At 34.3% G+C, this 25,505-nt stretch overlaps 1 long non-coding RNA gene across 1 annotated transcript; it reads right to left on the reverse strand.

Annotated features, from left to right (window-relative positions):
- Positions 1 to 3,795: 3,795 nt before the first annotated feature.
- LOC140864024 (uncharacterized) lies at positions 3,796 to 14,268 on the reverse strand. The gene is made up of 2 exons (XR_012144088.1): positions 14,025 to 14,268; positions 3,796 to 4,494 (listed from the first exon to the last, which is right to left on the reverse strand). It is a non-coding gene; the product is annotated as an uncharacterized lncRNA (long non-coding RNA).
- Positions 14,269 to 25,505: the final 11,237 nt, after the last annotated feature.

The following is a 25,505-nucleotide window of genomic DNA, read 5'->3' on the forward strand; positions in this document are numbered from 1 at the left end:
AGTTCTCTGAAACCTCCGGAGTCTCACCTCCCATCAATGGCTTAGGAGCCATCTGCACAAACCTACGCAAATCTAATCGACGTCGGTCATCTCTGCGACGATGATGCCTCCGAGGTTGCTCCTTATCTTCGTCGTCTCCCGAACGACCACCGACACTCCCATGACTCTCATCTCCATGTCGAGCCATCTGGTTAAAGTAATAGAACTAAACCTCAAGACTGTTTACCTAGATCCCAAATCTCAATGCATGCTCTGATACCATAAATATAGTGACTCATCTCGAAATCACAAGATAATCAAAGCTTGAGCATGCAAATAACTTAATTGCAATAATCGGGTAGTCCAGCAAAAACTTAAATATTACAATTAAAAACCACCGGCAGGATACAACCGGTCCAAAGCAAAATACTGCAAATGTTATGCAACCCAATCAAAACATAGTAATAAATCCCACAATAGAAAACTTGGTACAACACAATCCTCCCTGCTGAAGCTCAACGACCGCTACCACCGGGTCTGTCCAACCTAAGTCATGTCCTGTGGAATGGGGTGTCCAAGACAAAACCGAGAAAATGAGCAAATAACGCCCATCACACATGTATGAGTATACACATTCTATGAATGTTAAATTCAAGTGAAGGGTACTAGAAGCCTATCCATATAGAATCCTGCTCAGTCAAAGATTCCATGGTATGTAGTTCGCTGGGCCATCGCATTAAGAGGCACTCCCATTCCATAAACCGTGGACATGACTGGATCCAAAATCATGGCATCCATCCACAAAATATAATGGGGCTAAGCATCACCTCTACAGGTTATAACAATGGTAAAAGGCTCAACATGATAATGCAAGCGGCATAATATCCGTGACATAATCAATGCACATACCAATAATGCCACATAAAACATGCAAACATAGAATATGCATACCCAACCAGGGTATCTTGGATAGTACGTTCGTACCTCAGAATAAGAAACCTAATGATACTGGCTCTCTAGTCCAAGCTTATTAATAGATAATCATCGTATCACTAATCGTCTACTAAAAGTCTTAACTAGATTAATATCTACTCACTGAAACTGAATAGATTTTAGAGATATACATGCGTCTGTAGTCAACCTTTTGATGGCGATGACATCAAAACTTAGACACAACTCGGCTACGATTCTGAGAACGTTTGTCCAACTTCCAAACTGCGTCTAAGTGGCTAGAAATTCTCAAAAGCACCAAGATAAGAGAGGAGAGGGTTTGTGAATTGGAAATGAAATGAGATCTCAGATTCTCTATTTATAGACCACGTTTGGAATTACCAAACTCGTGATCGGAAATTTCGATCCCACTTCGGAGCTTTCAATCGTGCTTCCGAATGATATCCACCAAACACGTGTCTTTGATTTGACAACTCGGTTGTTGACAGTAGTTAGAAACTACCGATCTCTAGTTTGGAGATTCCGAACCCTCTCAAGTCCAATCACGCAATCAAAACCCATACCCTGTCCAACTGTCACACGATCGGAACTACCAATCACAAGTTCGGAACTTTCGAACTGTCCCAAACACTCAAAGCCTTCCGATTTTTGACCCCTTAAGATCAAATTAGTATCCCTAAATCATGTTTAAGCAATATATTATCTTAATTTGGAGTTGGGCTACTACATTATTGGTATCGCTTAGTCGTATCACACCTAAATTAACCCAACTCAACTCAAACAAATAAATATGTAGTAGTGAGAGTATGGATCATTCCCAGAGGAAGGTGCAATTTATTGTGTTCTTAAAAATACTGAAAATAAATAAAAGGGGATTTTGGGTTTTTGAAATTAACTACTGATAGTTATGTTTTTGTTGCATATTTTGATGTCATTTAGTTGTTGTTTTGCATTCGTTTATGTATTTTATTTATGTGTTTTTTTTCATATTGCATATTCTGTGTTTGCATGATTTGTTTCCCGGTTTGTTGTATAGGTTGTGCGTTTTAACGGACTCATGGACAGAACTATGGAGTAAGAGAAATGCTGAAGATTTTTTTGAAGAAAAGTGCCGCTCGATCTGCTGACCTTTACCGATCGAGCGGCCGTCTGAAGAAGCAAAACAGTGGGCAATGAAATTTTCTACCGCTCGATCTGCTGACTTTTACCAATCGAGCGGCCGCATTATTTTTGAAAACGGTAGGATCACATTTTTACTCGCGATCGATCGGCAGACTTTAACCGATTGAGCGCGAGGTGCTGTTCGGGAAGGAATTTTTAAATTTGGAAACTCTTTTATTTTGGACTCTAGCTTTTATTAGGCTGATTGTTCCATTTTTCATACTTTAATTATAAGATTTTGAAGTTATTCCTGAGCGGCTAGGTTTTGTATTCTAACTTTCATCAAGATTTCTTCCTTTCTTTTGAATTTTCTTTTGATTTTTCATGAATCGTTGTAGCTAAACTTTAATACTTTGTTGAGGAAGACAAGCCCTTGATGTTATTTATTTATGAGATTCAAATTTTTCATTGTAATCCTTATTGAGTATCAAGAGTCGTTCGAGTTTATTCTATGCTTGTATGTGAAATTTTTAGATTGGTCATCTTAAGATTTTGCTTTACAAGCTATAGCTAAATTAGAATTCAAATCCGTAATTGTTTGAATAAACTAATTTGCGAAGCAACTGCGTTTAATATTTTCTGCTGTTGAATTTATTAAATCTTAGGAACAACAATTGACAAGGATAAATACAATCGCTGGTATTTGTGTTGTCTAGATTCATCATTTTTACTCATTTGAATGCTACCTTAAATTTAAGTCTATATCACTGGTATCCTGATTGGTTTATTGGTAAGAGTTAATCTAGAACGCTGGTGTCTAATTAACTAAGATTAAGGTGAAACAGAAATTTAATTTTCAATGATGAATATTTGATAGGATTAATTATTTTTAGTTAATCGATGATTGAATGAATGATATCAAGGGTGTAGTCGACTGATACCAAGGCTTGTTTCTTATTGATTTTCTCATATTTTAAATCTTGGATGTTAGTGGTAAATTTGAATTTTTTTAAATTGCTTGAAATTTCAGTAGTTAATCTCAAACTCAAAACCTCTTTTTTTATTTATTTTCTAGAACACATAAATTTCCCTTTCCTCGTGGGAACGATCCCTACTCACACTACTGCATATTTTATTTATCTGATTGAGTCGGGTAATTTGGGCGTGATACGATTAAGTGCTACCAACTACCGAAAATTAAAAGCAAATTAAAATAAATTTTATCAACTAGCATGCAAGAATTAAAATTAAAATTTAAACGAATTAATTAATTAAAACAAGCCTTGGTATCGGTTAACTACACCCTTGACGTTATTCACTCGATCATCGATTCCATAAAAATAATTAATTCTCATTGAATATTCATCATTGGAAATTTAATTTTTATCTAACCTTAATTTTAGTTAATTAGACACAAGCGTTCTAAATTAACCCTTACCAATAAATCAACCAAAATACAAGCGATTAAGATTTAAATCCAATGTGGCATTCAAAATAGTGAAATTGATGAAGTTAAACAACACAAGCACAAGCGGTTGTATTTAATCTAGTCAATTTTTGTTCCTACAAATTAATAAATTCACAACCGAAAATTATTCATCATAGTTGCTTCACAAATTAGAGGGATCAAACAATTACGGATTTGATATCTAATTTAGCAGTAGATTGTATGAGAAAATTATCAAATAGTCAGCCAATAATTAAACACACAAGCATAACAATCAATTCCAAACAACTCTTGAAACTCAAATAAAAATCAAACAATGAAAATCAAAATTGCACGAAATAAATAAACTTCAAAGGGTTTGTCTTCCACAACCAAGGATTAAAAACTGAGAAGAAATAAAGAAATAAATTAAGTCTAAGAACAAAGATGATAAAACCTAGCCACCAAAGAGTTTCTCTACTTTGTTGCCGTCCAAAAAACTGATTAAAAATCGGGTTCTAAGAGTTATTTAAAGTATAAATTCCTTCCCAAAAAAGTTCTTTTTAAAATATAATTCCCGAAGTTCCCGTCTCGCTCGCTCGATCGGTGAAAACATGCGGATCGAGCGAGATATTCTCTGTCTCGCAATTCTTCACTCTCCCGCTCGATCGGTGAAAAACTACCGATCGAGCGAAAGTTTCTCTGCCTCGTATCTTAACGCAAACCATCCTAGCGCCCTTCATTATCTCCCACGCGCGATAGCGCTTCTCAAGGGCGCTCAATAGCATTGCTCTCAAGAGCGATAGCGCAACAACAACCGCTGATCACAAGGGCTAACACGCTTCAATCTCTTCAACAACTCTTCCTTACCTTGCTACAGTTAGAGCCCTTTGTTAGAGCGATAGCACTCCTCAAGGGTTGTTCGTTAGAGCTGTTAAGTAGAGCTATTCGTTAACGGCTCTAACGAACCGCTCTACTTCTTCCATCTTCTTTCTTTGCTCTTTTCTTCAATTATTTTGCTCAATTTTCATATTTTCCTATATCAAAACACAAACAATGATTAGGAAATATAAAATGAATTTAATCAACGCAAATTCTCCTAATCATACAAATTAACACAAATAAATATAGGAAAATATAACCACATCAAGTATGAGAAATCTGCGGCCTATTTATAGACTGTGTAGTAACGTAGTTAACATTCTAAAGTAATTAAATTTTAAAGAATATTTAGGGTAATTAATTATAACAAATCAAGGGAATAATCAAGTTTCGAATTAAATTTCAGGCTTCGGACCTTTTAAGAGTTCGGAAGATACAAAGGGAGTTCGGAAGCACCGAATTGATCCGAATCAAGATCGGAAGCAAAGGCAAAGTTTGGAAGATCCAAACTAGGATCGAAACGTCCAAACAATGTTAGTCAATACAGGGTTTGAGGTTTCAGCTACACACAGACACGTGGGAGTTTGAAAGGTCCGAACTCGAGTAGACACTTATGTTTCAAGAGGCTTTATACACGTCAATACATGCTTGCGATCAGTAGTTCTGAAGTGTAGATCGGAGTTTCTGAAGTGGCGAGTTTGGAAAATGGCAAGAATGCAGGGATAGGAGTTTCTGATCTAGGGATCGGATCTTTCGATCGATGCCTATATATAGGACATCCGAAGGTCATTCATCCGAAGGTCATTTCCAACTTTACTCTCTATTATTTAGTGCATTCTTAGGCTTTCTAGCCATCCGCTCGAGGTCTGGGCACTAACGAGTGTTTATGAAGTAGCGACAGAGCTGTGTCCAAGAGGCGGCCTTAGACTTAAAAGGGCTGACGATGGACACATGTATAAGTCTAGAATCTGAATAGCTTTTGAGAGTATCTATTAATCTAGTTAATACTTTTAGTAAGTTAGAAGTGATATATTAATTATTTGATTATATGCTTGGACTTGTGAGACAGAGTTGCTAGATTTCTTGATTAGGGTACGGACACACTATCTGAAATATTCTAGTTGAGTATGCATGTTCTATTTTTGGCAAGTTATCTAGTATGTTTTATGTGCATATATTATGTCATGATTATCATGCTGCATGCATTATCATGTTGAGCATATACTTTGTTATAGCCTGTAGTGGGGTCACTCAACCCCTTATTCTTTGGTGGATAGTTGGATCAGTTAGTACGGATTAGGTCGCCTATATCCACAGATTATTCTACTATGTGAGTTTAGTAACCCGACTTCTGTTTGAGTTATTAAACTGTCTAAGGATGTTTAAATGGATAAAACATAATTAAAGAATCATTATTGAGGAAAATATGTAGAAAATCGGATTGAGGACGATCAGAAATGACCCAAAGGGCATAAAGGGTTCGAACTTGGTCTTAAGAAGTTCGGAAGGAAAGGGTGTAGTTTAGAAGCTCCAAACTTGATATCGGAACGTACGAACTTTGTTGGATAGATAGGGTATGAGTTTTTGATTGGTGATTTGATTGGAGTTAGTTCGAAAACTCCAAACCCTCATATCAAAACTTCTGAACTCTATCTACACAATGAATTTTCCAATCACAGGACACGCGTTCGATGAGTAGAGAACGTCCGAAATTTTGGCTATAAATAGGGGTCGTGAACCTCATTTAATTTTTCAATTCCACAGCTCCTATTTCGTCCAGTCTCTAGTTTTTAGGCTTTTTAGGCATTTTCTCGAGGGCTGGGCAATAGCGAGGCACTACCGGGACCATAGAGAAGTTGTGCCTAGAGTTGGGTCTATCGCCATCTTTGGGCTAACGATGAATGTAGGTAATACTCCGAGATCCTTGATAAGTTTGGTAATATATATTAGCTTAGTTAAGACTTTTAGAATGGTATAAGTGATACGGTATATATATGATTATAGGCTTGGCTACTAGGTTGTTCACCTAAACTTGACTTATAGTGGTAAGTAAGTACTAACTAAGATATCCAGTTGATTATGCATTCTTTTGTGTGCATTTTATCTTCCATGATATGCACGCATTAATTTTCATATGTTACATGTCCATGTATCACATTGAGCTGAATCTCCTTCAAAATACCCATGTTTAGTAGGGTTTCTCATCCCTAATTTGTGGATGATTGGACATCAGTCACATGGTCAAAGGGCATAGAGGGATGTGATGCTTCCAGGATATTCCAGATCCACGTCTGGATTATTATTCTAATTTTCCAAAGGGGTATTTCTGTGTTGGTACTATTCACTCTAGCGCATCCAGTTGAGCTTGAGTTCTTTTCCTGTTGATCTAGTTACCCATTTCATGTCATATGCACACATATAGGTTTGTATACTCATATTTATTGTACTGGAATTTAGTGTTCATGTCCTTGTTTTCATCTTGGAAAACCCATTCTTTGGAGCTGGCCTCAGGTTGGATGACGCAGACAGGAATGAGCCCTGAGGCGAGGAGTAGTGCCATTGAGATTCTGGTTATTTGGTTCAGTTGTTTTACTTTGGGTTGTATTATGATACAGTGATTTAAGATATGGTTGACCTAAACCAGTATTTCATATTGATGTTTTGGATCTGGGTTTCTATGAATTCTAGTTTTTGCTAATTTATCTGATTATGTCTATTTAAGTTAATTTCATGCTTCATAATATTGATTATCAGGTGATTTCGGAGCGGGTCACTAAATTTATGGTATCAGAGTATGCATTATGTTTTTGGGATATAGAACCTTAATTTGGGTTGATTTCTTTTTGTCTCATAGATGGTTTGAAAAGATGATGAGAGCAATCACGACAATGTGGGTTGATTGGGTGACAATAAGTGCCGTGATAATCACCAGGAACATCGACTTGTAAACCCAATTATAAACATCATTAATAAAAGCATGCACATCAACTTCATCTTGGGGGGATGGAATATTTACAATTGTGGTATTCATATCTTATGAGCACATGGGGTTCACGTGATCATGATCATTGTACAACAAGTGATAGTTATGTTTTTATTGCATTTGTTAGTGTCATTTTGCTGTTGTTTTGCACTTGTTTACGTGTCTTATTTATGCATTTTGTTCGTATTTCATTTTCCGTGTTTGCATGATTGGTTTCCCGGTTTTGTGGTTAGGTTGTACATTTTGGCGGATACATGGAAGGAATCTTTGAAGCAATGGAAAATCTGGAATTTCTGAAGAATTTTTGGCCGCTCGATCTGTAGGAGTTTACCGATCGAGCGGAGCATGTTTTGCGAAGACAGTAGGCTCGGATATTTTTTGGCCGCTCGATCTGCAGGAGTTTACCGATCGAGCGGCGCGCGTGTTTTGAAGCCAGTAGCTTGATTATTTTGGCTCGCTTGATCGGCCAATGTTTACCGATCGAGCGAGCGGGTCTGTTCGAGAAAGATTTTATATTTTTGGAAACTCTTTTATTTTGGACTCTAGACTTTATTAGGCTTTTAATTCCGTTTTTGGGGGGATTATGAGGAAACTGGGGAGATCTCTAAGGCGACTAGGTTTTATTCTTTTCAATTTTCTCTCTAGTTTTCTCTCTTCTTTGAATTTTTATTGATTTGGTGATGAATCGTTGTAGCTAAACCTTTTATACTTGGTTGAGGAAGACGAAACCTTGATATATTTTATTCATGAGATTCAGTTCGTAGTGTTTAATTCTTGTTAAGTATCAATATTTGATCTGGTTTATTTCATGTTTGTATGCGAGATTTTAGGATTGGCCATCTTAGGATTTTGTTTTGCAAACTATAGCTAAATTAGAATTCAAATCCGTAATTGTTTGAATTAACTAATTTGCGAAGCAACTACGTTTGATATTTTCTGCTGTTGAATTTATTAAATTGTAGGGTCAATTATTGACTAGGCTAAATACAACCGCTGGTGTTTGTGTTGTCTAGATTCGTCAGTTTTACTAGTTTGAATGCTACCGTGGATTTAAATCTGATCGCTGGTATTGGGTTAATTTATGGGGTAAGGGTTAATTTAGAATGCTGTTTTCTAATTAACTAAAATTAAGGTGAAACAGGAATTTGATTTTCAATGACGAATATTTAATAGGATTAATTATTTTTAGGGAATCGATGATTGAATAAATGAATATCAAGGGTGTAGTCAACCGATACCAAGTCTCATCTCATATTGATTTCTCCAGTTTAATTTTCATCCTTGCATGATAGTGATAATTATAAATTTTAATTGTTTAAAATTTTCAGTAGTTAATCTCAAACTTCAAAACCTCCTTTTATTTATTTAGAACGTATTAAATTTACCTTTCCTCGTGAAAACGATCTCTACTCACACTACTACATTTTAGTGATTATCTGATTGAGTTGGGTAATTTGGGCGTGACACGATTAAGCGCTACCAAATTTTGGCGCCGTTACCGGGGAAGGCGTTTAGTTTATTTGTGTTCTTGTTTTTATTTTTTATTTTATATTCTTTCCCCAGTGCTTTTCGGGTTTGTTAATGCTTACAGGAGAATCTTCTGAAGAAGAATTCCCCTACGACACGGAGATTGAAAGAACTTTGCACAGGTGAAGGAGAGAACTCCGTAGGCAACAACAAGAAGCCGCTGCTCGAGCTGCTTTTCCAGAAGAAGAAGAGATGGCTGCTAATGCAAATCTGAGTCTTTGACAATTGGGCACTCCTGACCCCAATCAACAACCTTTATGCATTACTTTTCCTACTTTAGAAAATAATGCTACTTTTGAGCTCAAATCTGGATTAATTCACATATTACCTGCTTTTCATGGTCTTGCGGGTGAGGATCTGAATAAACACTTAATGGAGTTCCAAGTGGTTTGCACAAGTATGAAACCCCATGGAGTGACAGAGGAGCAGATTCAGCTGAGAGCTTTTCCTTTCTTTTTGAAGAGTGCTGCTAAGGATTGGTTGTATTACTTGCCCTCTGGTTCCATCACGACGTGGACGGAAATGAAAAGAATCTTTCTGGAGAAATATTTCCCAGCCTCTAAAGCTGCGAACATCCGGAAGGAAATCTATGGAATCAAGCAATACTCCGGAGAGTCACTGCATGAGTATTGGGAGAGGTTCAAGAAGCTTTGCGCTAGCTGTCCGCAACATCAGATAAGTGAAAACCAATTAATTCAATTGTGCTATGAAGGTTTATTGTCTCATGACAGGAATATGCTGGATGCGGCCAGTGGAGGAGTTTTCGTGGACAAAACTCCAGTCCAAGCAAGGAATCTGATAGAGAACATGGCCGCCAATTCTCAACAATTTGGAACCTTCAGGAGTGATCCAACACCCGGAAGGAATAATGAGGTAAATGTTTCTTTCCTTGAACAACAACTGATTGATCTGACGTCTCTTGTGCGTCAAATGACTGTAGGGAATGGACAAAATATGAAGGTTTGTGGAATTTGCACTGCAAGGGGACATGCGACTGACATGTGTCTCACACTTCAAGAGGGATCGGCTGAGCAAGTCAATGCAGCAGGAGGATTTCCCGGACCGCCACAACGGAAGTATGATCCATACTCCAACACATACAATCCAGGTTGGAAGGATCATCCAAACCTGAGATATGGGAACCCGCAAGCAATTCAAGCACCACCGCACAATCCAGCTTATAGGCCGCCATAACCCCAACAACCACAGCATCCTCAAGTCCCCACGCCTGGTGAGTTTCTAGAAAACATTGTTAAGGATCTTGCTACTAATACTGCCGCTTTTCAATAGGAAACTCGAGCAAGTATCCAACAGTTGAACACTCAAATGGGGCAGTTGGCAACCGCAGTGAACATGTTGGAGGCACTGAATTCGAACAGCTTACCATCACAGACTGTGGTGAATCCGAGGGAGAATGTGAGTGCAATCACCTTGAGGAGTGGAAAGTAGTTGAAGGTTAATGAAGAAGTTGTGAAAGAACCAGTACAGAACAAAGATGAGTAGGAATCCAAGGTAGAGGAGGACGAAACAATTCAGGAAGCACCTAGAGGTAAGTTCCCTCCTTTTTCCGAGTATAAACCTGTAGCCCCTTTTCCCTTAGCATTGAAAGAGTCTAGAAAAGATGATGGAATTAAGGGGTTGTATGAAGTGTTTCGTAGATGCGAGGTAAATATCCCTTTGTTAGATGCTATTAAACAAGTACCTCGTTATGCTAAATTTTTAAAAGAATTGTGTACTGTGAAGAAAAAAAAAAGTTAAAGGGATGTCAGAAAGTTGAATTGGGAGAACAGGTCTCTGCCGTAATTCAAAGAAAGGTACCTACAAAATGCAATGATCCAGGTATGTTCTCAATTCCTTGCAAGATATGAGATGTTCAGCTTGATACAGCCATGTTAGATTTGGAACCGTCGATCAATGTCATGTCATATTCTGTGTATGCTTCCTTTAAACTAGGGCATTTGACTGAAACTGGAATTGTTATTCAAATGGCTGATAAATCTACAATTTTTCCAAGAGGAGTGCTAGAAGATGTTCTTGTGCAAGTTGACAATTTGGTCTTTCCTGCTGATTTCTATGTGCTTGATATGAAAAATAATGATTTGAATAGTCCAATTTTACTAGGAAGACCATTTTTGAAAACTTCAAAATCTGATATAGATGTGAACAATGGCACTCTCACTATGGAGTTTGATAAGGAGGTTTTTAAGCTTCATATTTTTGATACCCTGCAAATTACTGATTGTGAAAGTGTTGTTAATAATCTTGATGTCATTAATAACTTGTCGCAAGAACACAAGAAGGTTATTGCAAGACCTATGGAGAATTTTACTACTGAAAGTGTTCTTTCTGAACTGCAGGCACCCAAGAAATCCAAGAAGAAGCAAAGACCAAAAATCTCTACAAAACTGCGCAAGTGGGTAAAGGTGGACAAGGGAACTAGATATGAACTACCTTGATGAACTGAAGCATGCAGTCGAGCTATAGACTGACTGTAAATTTAGTGCTGACTGGGAGACAACCCAGTGTTTTTTTGTTTTTTTCTTTTCTTTAGTTTTTTTCTTTCATTTTGTTTTTGCGTTTATTTTTGTTGTTTTCAGAAACCGAATGCCGCCACCTCCGCAGTCAAATTTTCAATATGATTCTTCCGTTATGTTGTCAGACGTTGAAGAGGACAGTGCCAACACTTAAACCAGGAGAGTTTCGTTTTACATTTTTTGCATTTCATTGTGTTGAGTTGTTTGTTTGTGTTTTTTGTTTTGACGCATTGAGGGCAATGCTTCATTTAAGTGTGGGGGGATGTATTCATATTGTTGCATTTGTGTTGTTTTGTTATTGCATTCATTTTGTTTTTCGTTTGTGTCGTATTCATGAGTTGAGGATAAGATTGTTAGCCTATGACGAGGTAGTTGAAAAATAATAAAATTTTTGAAAAATTTTACTCTTGATTGGATTTGAAAAACCGTAGGTTGTTTGTTGAATATTCCAAGCACGCCTATTTAACCAGTGAGTTGTAGCGATGTATTTGATATTGTGAATGTCTGTTGGACCATTGCACGACATTAGGTGTTTGTGCTTGACGGTTCTTAAGTCTTGATAATCTTATTGATAGAGCATTCACTCTCTTGTTTTTTTTTTTGGAACATGATTTTGAGCAATCGACTCCATTCGGGTTGCGAGCGAGATGTTTGAAATCCTATTCATCTTGTTTGTGGCTAAGTCTGCGGGAAAAAAATAATAAAATGGGGTTAAGCCTTGAAAAAAAAATCTAGTAAGGCACCAGTTCCATCCGGGCTATATTCCTGCCCCTCAGCCTCAATGAAATAGTCCTCACCTGAAAACAATAAGTGTAGTGAGTCTAAAAGACTCAGCAAGAATATAGGGGGATAACAAGTACTACATAAATACAAGCACAGGCAGGTTAAAAATAACTTGTAATAAAATAATTTTGTGCCCTTAACTTAAAATAAATGATTTCTAAACGAAAAGAGTGAACATGAATGAAACATATGCATGGCTAAGTCGAACATAAGAAATATAACTGAGTAAACTGTACGGAAACATAGACATAAATATTTGAACTTATATCCTTGAATTGTGAGTCTTTGATTTCGATCATGATCATGGCTGCAGTGCACTATGCCGCAACGAAGTCAGGATAACACCCAACTCGTCTTGCCCATACTTGGTAAGGGAAGCCAGGATTTCTCCCAACTTGTCCAAACCCATACTTGATAAGGGAAGCCAGGATTTTTCCCAGCTCGTCCAAACACATAAATTTGGTAAGGAAAGTCAGAACGTCTCCTAACTCGTCCAAACTCATACTTTCTATAGTCACAATCATCTCACTTTGTTCCTAAAAATATTTTCTTTTCATACTTGAACATGGACTTATCATGCATATGTAAATATGGCGTAAATGTAAATATTACTAAATAATCATGCATATAACTCACACATGGATGATCGGGATGGTGATTTAGGAGCCAAACCAAAGGATGAAAAATGCTAAACTAAAACGTAGCGCTTAAAGACAAATTGAGCGGTTTGCCCGTAAAATTCATAACTTACTCAATTCTCACTCAAAATCAGTTCCGCTCGAACCCACCACTTCCTAACACTTAGAATTAACTTAAGAAGTCATCCTCTGATTTTATTTCTCAAGCAACCATTTTATGAAAATCGAATTTCCGGGCAGCAGCCCCTATTCCACAAAATTCTGCACTCACCTACCCGACCCATCACCTAAAACTCAACCAAAGCTTAACCGACTTAATTCCCGCTTGAACCGAAACATTCCCAACATCCTATAATACTTCCCGACCCGAGCCCTTGGCCAAAACCCGAGTTTAACCCCTGTTTAAAAATCGATTTCCGGACAGCCCACTCACTTTGCAAAAAATCTTCTCTTGACTTGTTTTCAAACTTAACCAAACTTAATTATAAATCCTCCAATCTTCTAAGTTTATAATCCTAGGACCAAGACCAACATTCAACCACATTTCCAGCCCCTACCACTCACCTCGAACCACTTTAAACCCAGATAAAAGGCAGCACCTAACCACCATCCAAAACCGACCCTTACCATACTCAAACTCTAATGCATCTCCAACCAAGTCTTCAAGTCAATTTCAAGCCAACTTCGAGCCAACCTAGGAGCTACCATGTGAACTACATATCACCCATAGTAGCTCCTCAATCACCATCCAATCAACCCAAATAAATATGCACAGTTTCAAACACAACCAAGAGACATTTTTTGAAAATAAATTCGAACCAAGCTAGGATAATTTTCTGAAAATAAAACGAATGCAACAAGGCATCCATGACAGCACCGATCGAATGCAAAACATCAAATTAACCAACAATGCAGCAGAAACCGATTTCATTTAGCAAGACTTCTGTCCAAATTCCAAATGCAAGGCGCAAATATTTCTGGAAAAAGCATTCGAACCAACTCATGAACTTTTTCAATCTTCAACAAACCATACGCATAGCATCAATAATTATCAAGCTAAAAAAACGAGCTGCACAAGAAAAATTTTCTTTCCAGAAAAGGGGCAAAAACCGAGCAGGGCATATGTTATAAAAACTTTCAAAAAAATCAGAAATGCATCTATAAACCAAGCACACTACATAATAAATCGAAGGGGGAAGGAAATGAATCCATATCCTTGCCTAGCTTGGAAAGAAAATCGAACGGGGACAACTCGCTAAGGCCGATCGAGTGGTGAAGTAGCGTTGCTCGATTGAGCTAAATCCGAGCTGAAAATGAGCTCAACCTTCAACCAGCTAGCTTAGGACCGTTTTTCTCGGAAAAAAATGAAGATTGAAGAGCTTAGTGAAGAAGAATGGCATAGCCGATGGGTTCCATGAAGAACAGGGCAAGAACTCGGCTGTTGTGTGTGTTTGTGTGCGTGAGTTGTGTGAGTTTTTATGGCTAAAGTTGAATCTTGTGCTAGATTAGGTAACCCTAAAAAAAATGGAAGTGTTAAGAAATTTAGGAAAAAGTGCTATACACTAAAAAATATCAAACCAATAAAGAAATTAGGACTACAATTTAAATCGCAATAAATAAAAATACAAGCTTAAAATTCTAATTTAAAATATTAAATTTTATTTTACTAGTCCGGGAATTAAAATGATATTTTTTGCAAAAAGTTAGAAATAATAAATTCTAATGCACGGAAGAATATAATATTTAGCCAATTAATCACAAAAAATTAAAATAATTAAAATAATAAATATTAAAGATTAATTTAGGCATGAAACTTTAAATTAAGAAATTCTAGGCGTCACAGTTAGTTAGGTAGATGAGATTGGTGAATCACACACAAAATAATTCCTGAGAATGATGTAGAAAATAAGTGGACTACATGATAAAAAATAAATTTCTAAGGCCGACTCCATTAGTGGATATCATGACTTGCATGTTTGTGTGTTAGTTGTTTTCTTGGTGTCTTTTCTTTTTCTATTCTTTCTATTATATTTTTTCTCGTGACTAGCAAAAGTTTAAGTTTGGGAGCATTTGATAATTTCTATTTTTGCAATTATATTTTATATGATTTGATTTGTATTTTTTTGTGTATCGCGCAATATTATGCGTATTTTGTGTTTTTTGTGTCGTTTGCAGGAATTTGTGTAATGACTATTTTATTTGAATTAAAAAGGTCAGAAATGTGCAAAAAGAGGGAAAGAAAAGTGCACGGAAAAGGAAACAGATGGAACATAGATGCGCCTCAGTGTCCAACGCCGAAAACCAGAGGCGCCTCAGCGCCTGATACTACATGACGAGAAAAATAAATATTGGCGATAGGCACCTTAGCGCCTACTTTTTGGTGCCTCAGCGCCAATGTGTTTTAATAATTTTGGAAACTTTTTTAGTTGATTTTAAAAAGGATTCCCTCGAATATTTGAGGGATTATCAAGGGTTGTCAATACATAGGACGAATTGAAAACTTTTGGAGCGCAAAAGAGAAAGAGAACTCAGTACGAAGACGGAATACGGCGGCATCCAGGGACGAATAAGCATATTCTAACTTCGTTTTTGTTACTCTTTCATTCTATAGTTTTGATTTGATGAATTTTTGGAAGAACATGCTTAGTTTTATTTTCAAATTTGTCATTACTAATCTTTTAGTCTAGAGGGTAAACGGATCTTGACTTGAACCCATGATTTTGATGTGTTGATTTATATATTTGAATTCTTCACATAGTTTATTTGTGTTTTCCTATTCTTAATGCTTTCAATTTATTGACCATAGATTGAATGATTTATTGTTTAGAAGTCATCACCCGGGTGAGAGAGTTTTGAATACGATATAGAAAAATAAATTATTGGTGTTTATATTATTCGAAAGGCGTATAACATCATTAAATACATTGTAAGAATTATTGTGATGTTTACTGGATAAAATATTCAAACTTTGATAGGAATATTGAGTTTGATATTAGATACGAACTTCTACTATCACTTGGGAAAGAGAGTAGGAAACAATTGGATTCTTGACTAATAAACTAAAAGAATTTATAATTAAGAAATCAATAGTAATTAATCATGGTTGATAGTCAAGTGAAGTTGAACCTCTAGAATTTATTTCTCATTGATTTTCTGCCTTGCAAACTCATTGTTGGTTAATTTTATTTGCTGAAACTGTTAGTTAATTGAATCCAAACCATCATCGTAGCTCTAAATAGAATTGAGATTTTATTAGTTACAAATATTTAATATAATATCATTTTATTAATTCTCTGTGGGATCGACTTGGACTTAAGTCCTATATTATAACTTGACACTGTACTCTTATGATCAAAAAATACGCAACAAAAGGCCCTCCTCGGTGCTCATCCCGGAGCACCAATCTCGTACTACCACCACAAGTCCACACAAGACATCAAAAGTTTTCATGCATGCATAACATCATTCAACATCATAACTTCGTAAACTTCATCATGTTTTCTCTTCATAAACATCATCATTATAAATTTTCTCATAACTTCATCATAAAACTTCTCATCTTTCATGAAACATACTTTAAACATCTTAAAATCATCATGTCATCATGAACTTGAAAATAACTTGAAACTTGATATTTCATGCTCTTTGAATTCTTTCGTGCTTGAAAATCATGCATGCTAAATAAAATAAAGATAAACAATTCCATTAAAATTTCACAACATTTCGTGTTTTTCATAAGGAACATAGTTTTTGTTAGAACATAGTAGCATTCAATGCATTACATAACTAAACTGATATACGTGAGTCGTTCTTTTCGTTCTTGACATTAAAACTAGAAATTTTTTTCATAAAACATCTTTAAAATGTTTAAAATAAATTAAAATACCATAAAATTGAATTTAGGACCTCACATTTGAAAAAAAAAATCAAATTGTTGCCTAACCCATGTAGGGGGCACGCTCGCGTGGGTGTAAAAGCAGTAGGCGTGGGTTGTGCAGAAAATTTTATACACGATCAGCTTCGACTCTACACGCACCAAACTCTTCCAAATTCATTACAATCGACATCCAACCATGAAAAAAACTTTGAAACATATCAAGATACTCTTTTAAACAATTAGATCCCAAGATTGAACCCAAAAATACATCAAAACCTCAATCATCAACCAAAATCAGATTTGGACTCTTTGAAACCCTTCAAAAGATGCAAACTCTCAAAACATGATCAAGAACTCATGAGAATGACCCACGTTTCACGAATACATACAATCATACATCATGTTCTTCAAAATTCATGCAATATACAATACATACACAACAATATGCAAATTTTTATATCATAATACATATATTCTTGAATGATGGTTTAAACCGAGTTTAAAACTTGTGTGCTCATTTTAGATTGGAAGTAATCGGTACTTTGGTAGCGATTCTAGTCTCGAACGGACGAGAACAAAGGTTTCTGCTTGCCCTTGGTGCAATTTTTGACCGTGAAGAGGGAGAGGGGAATGGGAGTAGTCGGCATGTGATTTGAGAGAAAGGTTTGAGGGAAAGACTCACACGCTCAAATAATTTGTAACTAATTGGCTTGAAAGTCGGTCCATTAGTTGCAAACACACATTTTTAAAATTTTATATCCAAAATATTAAAATAAAAATACACCAACTTTAAACTTCAAATAAACATGAAATAATTTCTTAACCTGGTACGAAGTTCAGTCTCGTTCCCTCAGTCCAGAATTAATCCCAACCTGAAAAAAATAAAACTAGCTTGCAACCATTAAATACCAGGAAAATTACCTAACATTAAATCATTTAACACCACATTTAAACATATATTTTAACACTCAAAAACTCAAATTTGATACATAAAATCTCATAAAATATACATAGCACGAAGTCTTTTAAACATAACTTTTAAATAAATAATATCACATAAAATCATTCAATTAAACATAACTTTTAAATCATAAATAAATAAAATTAAATAATTTAAAATTCTTGTAATACTCGTGAGTGAATTTATGGATTTTTATGGCGTTACAGAAATGGATTCAGTGAAATCAAATAAAGTTTGGGAACTAGTTGAAATTTCACAAGGTCATAAAGTTATTGCGAACAAATATGTTGTCAAAATTAAGGAAAAGGTTGTCGGAACAATAGAGAGGTATATGGCTCGACTAGTGGCAAAGAGTTATTCTCAACAAAAGGGTATTGATTATGAAGAAACTAATTTGCAAGTAGTGAGATTTACCTCTATTCATCTGTTGTTGGTCATATTTGCTAATTTGGATTTAGAATTATATCAAATGGATGTTAAAACTACTTTTCGGAATAGAGAACTTGATGAAGAAATCTACATGGAACAACCAGAAGGTTTTTTTGTTAAATGTCAAGAAAATATAGTTTGCAAATTGAATAAATCAATTTATGGACTTAAGCATCCTTCTAGACAATGGTATCTGAGATTTCACATAGCAATAATCTCACATGAATTCATTATGATTGATGAAGAGCATTGTTGTCCTCGAATTTTTAAAAGAAAGACATGGTTTAGGCAAATTATATTCTAGGTGTTAAAATTCACAGAGATCGTTCTAGGAGACTGCTTGCATTGTCTCAAGAATCTTACATTAAAAATATTCTGGAGCGATTTAGAATGTCAAATTTCTAAATCATTGATACTCCTGTGGCCAAAGGCAAAAACTTAAGTCGTGAAATGTGCCCAAATACTTCTAAAGAAATTCACGAGATGTCTAAAGTGTCATATTCTAGTGAAGTTGGGAGTTTGATGTACACAATGATGTATAATCGTCCCGATATTTGTTATGTCGTGGGTCTGGTCAGCAGGTATCAATCTAATCCAAGAAGAAGACACTGGAGTGCAGTTAAAATTATTTTAAGATACCTAAAAGGAACTACAAATTATTTCTTCTGTTATCAAGGAGAGGATCTAACACTGATTGGATACACAGATGCCGACTAGGGTGGTGATTTAGATGAGCGTAAATCCACCTCTGGATATGATTTCTTGCTAAATGGTGGATGCATATCTTGGAGAAGCAAGAAAAAAAACATGGGTATCTGTATCCATAATGGAAGCATAATTTAGTATGCTTCCGTTGTGTAAGAAGGTGTTTGGTTGAGAAGATTTCTAGATCAGTTAGGTATAGTAAGCAGTCCAATTGTAGCTATAACAGTTTATTGCGATAATCAATCAGCAATTTCTTACACAAAAGACCCTAAATATCATGGAAAAACCAAACATATCGATACAAAGTACAACTTCATCAGAGATATTATTGAAAAATAAGGAGGTGACTTTGAAATACATGCCTACGCGCATGATGGTGGCTGATTCTTTTACTAAGTCAATATCAAGAAATATTTTTATAGATCATGTTAGATCTCTTGGACTACGTAGGATGTGATTGTAGCAGAATGCATGAATATTTAAGATATTGGGCTCATTATTATAATAATATTTTACTATGTGTTATGTGTACACATTTACTCTATGAAGTATTAATCTGTGCATTAAAGGTTTATCTGACAAGTTGAGATTGACTCTCTCACATGAGAAAACGCCTCTGATGCTGAGAAACATGTAGAGATGAGACAATATTGATTTTGTAGTGAACAAATTCATACATATGTTGCCTTGATCATGAATTATCAAGATGGGATTACTTCATTAATATTTTTTTTTGTAATCGGAATGGATTTTCCCACAATCCATTATACTTGTCTGATAGCCAGATTCGATTTTTCATTCCAAATTCGATTTTTTATTATATCGATACTTTTTGGAGGATAAAAGAAGTAGAAAACTCGAGTTAAGTGTTGAAACACACTTGAGTTAAGATCTGTATGATGTGAATAATTTTTTATATTGACATACGCTTCCAAAAAGAGGAAAAAGCACATCATAAAACATGTTTCATACCACGTGTGTTGAGGTGATCATTTGGATAATGAATAGTTGAGTTCCAAATCTTTGTGTTAGATCAATAGGTTTATATACAAACCTAATTTGATACCCTTAAGACTTTCAACTATTTCTTTAATTTTATTTTAGTGGTGCTACATTAGCATGATACTAATAGCTATGTATGATTCGATAATGCGGTACATGTCTAAGAAAGAAATTAAAATAAAGATTGAAAAATTCCAACAGGAAATGAAGAGATTTATTTTGACATCTATTTTGTATTCACTAGACGGCTAATTGTTTTTAACTTAATTTTTTAACATAATTGTGAATATATAAATATAGATAAATATTTTTAATCAAGTAGACTCTTATTATTTGGTTTGGGACAAGAGATACATTGATTAGTGTTGTAAAATAGAAAAGGGATATAGCGAGTTGAATGTCCTCATAATATTTTGAATTAAGTTGTTATATATTTTTAACCGGTGTGTAGCTCTAAGCTCTTATTTTGATATGCTCATTGGTCAGACGATCCACTTGCTCGTATGAAACTGGTGGAACATGATTATGATATATCTATGAAAGAAGTCTAGCCCTCATGTGCGAGTGAGAGATGTAAGAAATAACAAATTGGGTTAAAGGGTCACCCATAAGTACTAACCCGACCGACCCAGAATATATTCAAATAGTTTTATTTGAATTATTGGAGGGAGTGGTTATACTGAAATATGGATAACCTTCCAACTTCCAATATATAATACATACATCACATTTGCAAGAAAAAAAAAGTAGGAAACAGCTGTGATTTCCAATCCACTTACAAAACAAAATCATATCACCATAATTAAGCATTTGGGTTGTGAAACTTGACTCCTTTCTATTCGTAATTAGCGTCGGACTATCGAATCGCTATTATCTTCGGAAGAAAGGTTAATAATTCAACTACTAAAAAATCCAAAATCAAATCATGTTTTATTCGATTTGTTTCGATATATTCGAGTTTATTTTCCATAACCATGTAATCCTTATCCAATATCTCGTTGTCTCCAGTCTCTTCCTTTGCCTTTTAACTATATATGCAATTAACTATATATGCAATGGCTTATAGCTTGACAGTTTTTTATATATCTATTATTAATTAATAATTCAACTACTAAAAAATTCAAAATCAAATCATGTTTTATTCGATTTGTTTCGATATATTTGAGTTTATTTTCCATAACCATGTAATCCTTATCCAATATCTCGTTGTCTCCAGTCTCTTCCTTTGCCTTTTAACTATATATGCAATTAACTATATATGCAATGGCTTATAGCTTGACAGTTTTTTATATATCTATTACTATTAATAAAGTAAAAGCATGTTAAAGTAACTAATTTTTTGTATTTTCAAATGAACTTCCAAAAATAACTCTATCCAATAAATAAATATACTATTTAAAAATTTTAATTTATTTTCATACAAATTTCTCATAATTTCTTACTTCACGTGTAACATACTTTAATTTCAAAATTCAAAAACTAACTCTCACATATATTACCTACATGACATAATTGATTTCTAATTTTTTTTTTAAAAAAAATACAAATTTTATCATAAATTATTTTTTAATATGATAATTTGATAAACACACACATTACGTGTGCAAAGCGTTAGTAATTATGAAATTTCCTCTGTTTTTCCAATTATATTTCGTGCAATTTGAAAGGGTTTTTTTTGGTAAAATATTTTTCTATTTATATATGTATATTTAAATAAATTTAAAATTGTTATTTTACACTAGTATCATATTTAACGTGTGTGCATATAATTGTTAATTAAGATAAATACAAAATATCTTGTAGTTGGACTTGGGAGTATAAATGCACAAAAAATTTTATGAGATTGTCTCACGAGTAAATTAGTGATACGGATTTTCAAACCAGACTCGCAAAAAAATATATTTTTATGTCAAAAATAATATTTTTAATTATAAATATGAATTGACTCGACTTATCTTATAAATACATATTAGTCGTGATAACGTCTCAAGGATGGACCTACTTGTGTAGTCGTTGAATATCACGAGATGATGTTATGTGACATGGGCAAAGAGTGAAGATATTTTTGGGTGTGCAACTAATAAAATCGTTTTAATTTAGACAATCTGGTAGGTGATTTCAAATCAATTAGTATCGCATTCTTGTACTTGAACCATGTGGGTCAAGTCATCACCCACTTTTTTGCTTTGAACAGTTTTTTTTTTTAAAAAAAGACATTCTATATAATACAAAATTGGGACAGATTATTTGATTTGATATATGTAAACATAAATCATTCTCTATCGACAAAAGTGGTGAAGTTATTTCTGCTCGGTTTCATGAATGAATTTATTATCCTTTTGCATATGAAATAGAAAGAGAACTGAACCCATTACTTTGGCTCTGATAATAATTAATGTAGGACTGAACACTAGCTTTTTTTATCGAAAAGTATAGCTGGTGATAACTAATAACAATGTATTTCAAATATTTTAAACGATATAATAATCCAAATGTCACGTTTTAATCACTTTTCTAACAAAGATAATTATTACACCTTAAGAAAAATCTAAATTGAAGTCTTATAATTTTTTAAAAGAAAAAATCGAAGTATTATCTTAAAAAAGTAATAGATTGCCTCTCTTCTAAATTAAAAAAATAAAAAAATTTCACGAGAATATTAAAATGCAATGGCATCAATCCGACAAAAAAGGATTGAACTTTTATACTATATTTTGCACAGACCCAAAAGGTATTTGCCTTTATTTTTTCTTTTCCCTTTATTTCCTCATGGAAAAGGAACTTTGGCATAAAATATGTGTCAGTTATTCCGTATTTCACGCATTTTCAATTTTTTTTTTAAGATACTCATTTTTATTTTCTCAAAATTATCGAATAATTTGGACTAACATATTAGTCCGGGAACATTTTTCTCATTTATATACTCAAATTCTGAATAGTGAATTTGTATTTTGCTAAATATGAATTTCAGTATCAATGAATTCCAAATTTTTCCTTTTGATCTAGTTCTTTGAAAGTTTCAGTGTTTAATAAGTGGAAAAAATTAATGTATATATTTGAAAATGTTTTTGTGAAATGTTCTAAAAGTGGTTGAGGTGAAACCCATAAGGCTCCGTTTGGTACGTGTTGCTATTAATCTATGTATAACTTATCTTACCTAATCTCGCGTTTTTTTTGTCATATTATTTATCCATCTATTAATTACTTATTTTACATCGATCAAACAATTAATCATTTATCTTACATCAATCAAATCATTGAACTTAAATTACGATATTACCTCTTCTAAATAATATTATTCACATTTTTTATTAAAAGAAAAAAATGGTAATTTATCATTTTTATATAAAACTTAATCAATCAAATAAAATAAACTATAATATATCAATCAAATCAAATACTATATTAACTATCATTTCTTATTTATTTTTTATTATATTACATTACTTATCTATGTATTATTTATCATATCACTTAAACCAACAGAGCCTAAAAATATGACACCTATATAATCCAATGATATTAGAGATATACAATCAAGAAAACGATGTATGTCATCTATAGTCTCTGACTAAAAAATATATCTTGAACCAAATATTAAAGGGTAGCATTCAACTTATACTGTAAAAAACGTGTAACTATCTTGGTTATGAATAAATCTAGAGTCAATTGTGAATAAATCCCTAAACCCAAACCTAACTTTTTTTATAAATCCCTACAATAAAAATTCTTTCTTAAAACTCCCTAGGACCACTAAACTTGGTCAAATCCAATGTTTAATTCTTGTACCCAATTTATGCATTTATGTACTTCATTTATGCAATGTTTGTGCTCAATTATGGTACTTGAATCATCCGCAAAAATGGTATCAGAGCTTTATGTTAAATATTCAGACTTAATATTATTCGTTAACTCATAATTTTCTTTGTTGAGGAGAAGATTTTTTACAAAAGATGACTTCAAACGAAGGTTTGAATCAAGAGGATTTTATTTATATGAAATCCTATAAACAAGTTAATCTGTTCACAATAGATTACTTACGACAGAAAGATGATTTCTAACTCTCAATTTTTAGAAATTACCCCAGATTCCTCAAAACTCTCCGGAGATCTTAGAGAAATTCAAAAAACGGTACAATATTACAGCAATCAGCTGTATGAAATACCTCGGCAGATTGAAGGAATCCTTAAGAAACAAGAAAAAATTCTTGTAACCCTAAAGGATCTTCAAACTAAAATCACAAATCTAAAACAAACTTCAGGTTCTAGAAAAGGAAATACAGGAGGAAGGTTACCACTCTCGTTTGGTACCGAACCGTTGTTACATCAGAAAGGTAAAATCATAATGGTTCAAAAACCTTTAACTGATGATGAAAGGATGATTAATCTTATAAAAGCAGTATCAAAGAAAACCACTATCTGATGACTACTTTAGAAAGATTAAATCTCGAGGATCTACAAGATCTTGCTGATTCTTTTGCGAATCTCAAAGTAGTAGATCTAAAAATGAATTCCCCTGAGGGTGAATAACCCATAGGGAATCCCCCAAGATATGTGGTTAAAACAGAAGAACCACATAGTGAGTTCCAGGTTGGAGAAAATTCACATCCAGCAGGAACCAGATCAAGAAGGAGTAAAATCTCACTACATCAAACTCCTTACGGAAAAAATGTTTTAGATCCAATACATCCTTACGGGGTTATGTTAAACCTTGATGTTTTGGACTTCAAAAACAGAGAAGATCTTATAGATGATTGGACGTCAGCTATGAGAATTGCAGCAGGGACATTAGATCTCAATAAATAAGGATTCATTAAACTTCTAGAAATGAGTCTAATGGGATCTGTCAAGATTGCATGAGAGATGACTATGCCAGATACGAAGGAATCAATCTTAGCAGGAGAATCCCTCAGCGAGATTGGAGAAAGAATGACCACTCTATTTAAAGCACAATTCATAGGGGCAGACTATTTCAATAATCAAGATACAGAGAAAAAGAAAAGATATACTCAAGCTCTGTATAGCCTCGAGTTACATGATATATGTTTAGTTGATGAATACATTATGTTATTCACTAAATACATATGGAATTCAGGGGTCGAGAAAAATGTAGCTATTCAGCTATTTTTCGCAAAAATGCCAAGTCCCTGGAGAGAAATTCTGATTAAAGAATATGTTCCAGGTCATCTTGATACATTGGCAAGACGCGCGTCCTTTTTGAAAGGAAAATTGGCAGAATGGTGCCATATGGCAGCATTGCAGAAGAACTACAAGAAAATAAGGGGTATAAATAAACGTACACCTTTATGTTGTAGAGATAATGATCTTCCAACGATCATTAGAAACAGATCACAGGGATTTAAAAGGAAAAAATTCAGAAGTAATCCCTACAATAAAAGAATGAGAAGTTCTTGGAAACCAAAAACATTTTGGTCCAAACAAAAGGCCAGATCTTATAGATCAGGAAGAAGAAGTGGATCTACAAGAACATCCCCAGTAACAAGCTCATCACAAAGTAGGGGAAGAACACCATCAAGAAGAACTTTCAGAAGAACTCATACAAGAGCAAGTGAAAGTTTCAAGGATTGCAATTGCTGAACATGTGGAGCAAGAGGACATATATCTACAAAATATCCAGAAAACGAGAAAAAAGGAGTTAAACTCTTTGAAGCAACACCAGATATAGATGATGCGGTCTTCTTTCAAGATCTAGTCCAAGTATATCAAT

The sequence above is a fragment of the Henckelia pumila genome, chromosome 4 (assembly GCF_033568475.1).
Source record: "Henckelia pumila isolate YLH828 chromosome 4, ASM3356847v2, whole genome shotgun sequence".
NCBI lineage: Eukaryota > Viridiplantae > Streptophyta > Magnoliopsida > Lamiales > Gesneriaceae > Henckelia > Henckelia pumila.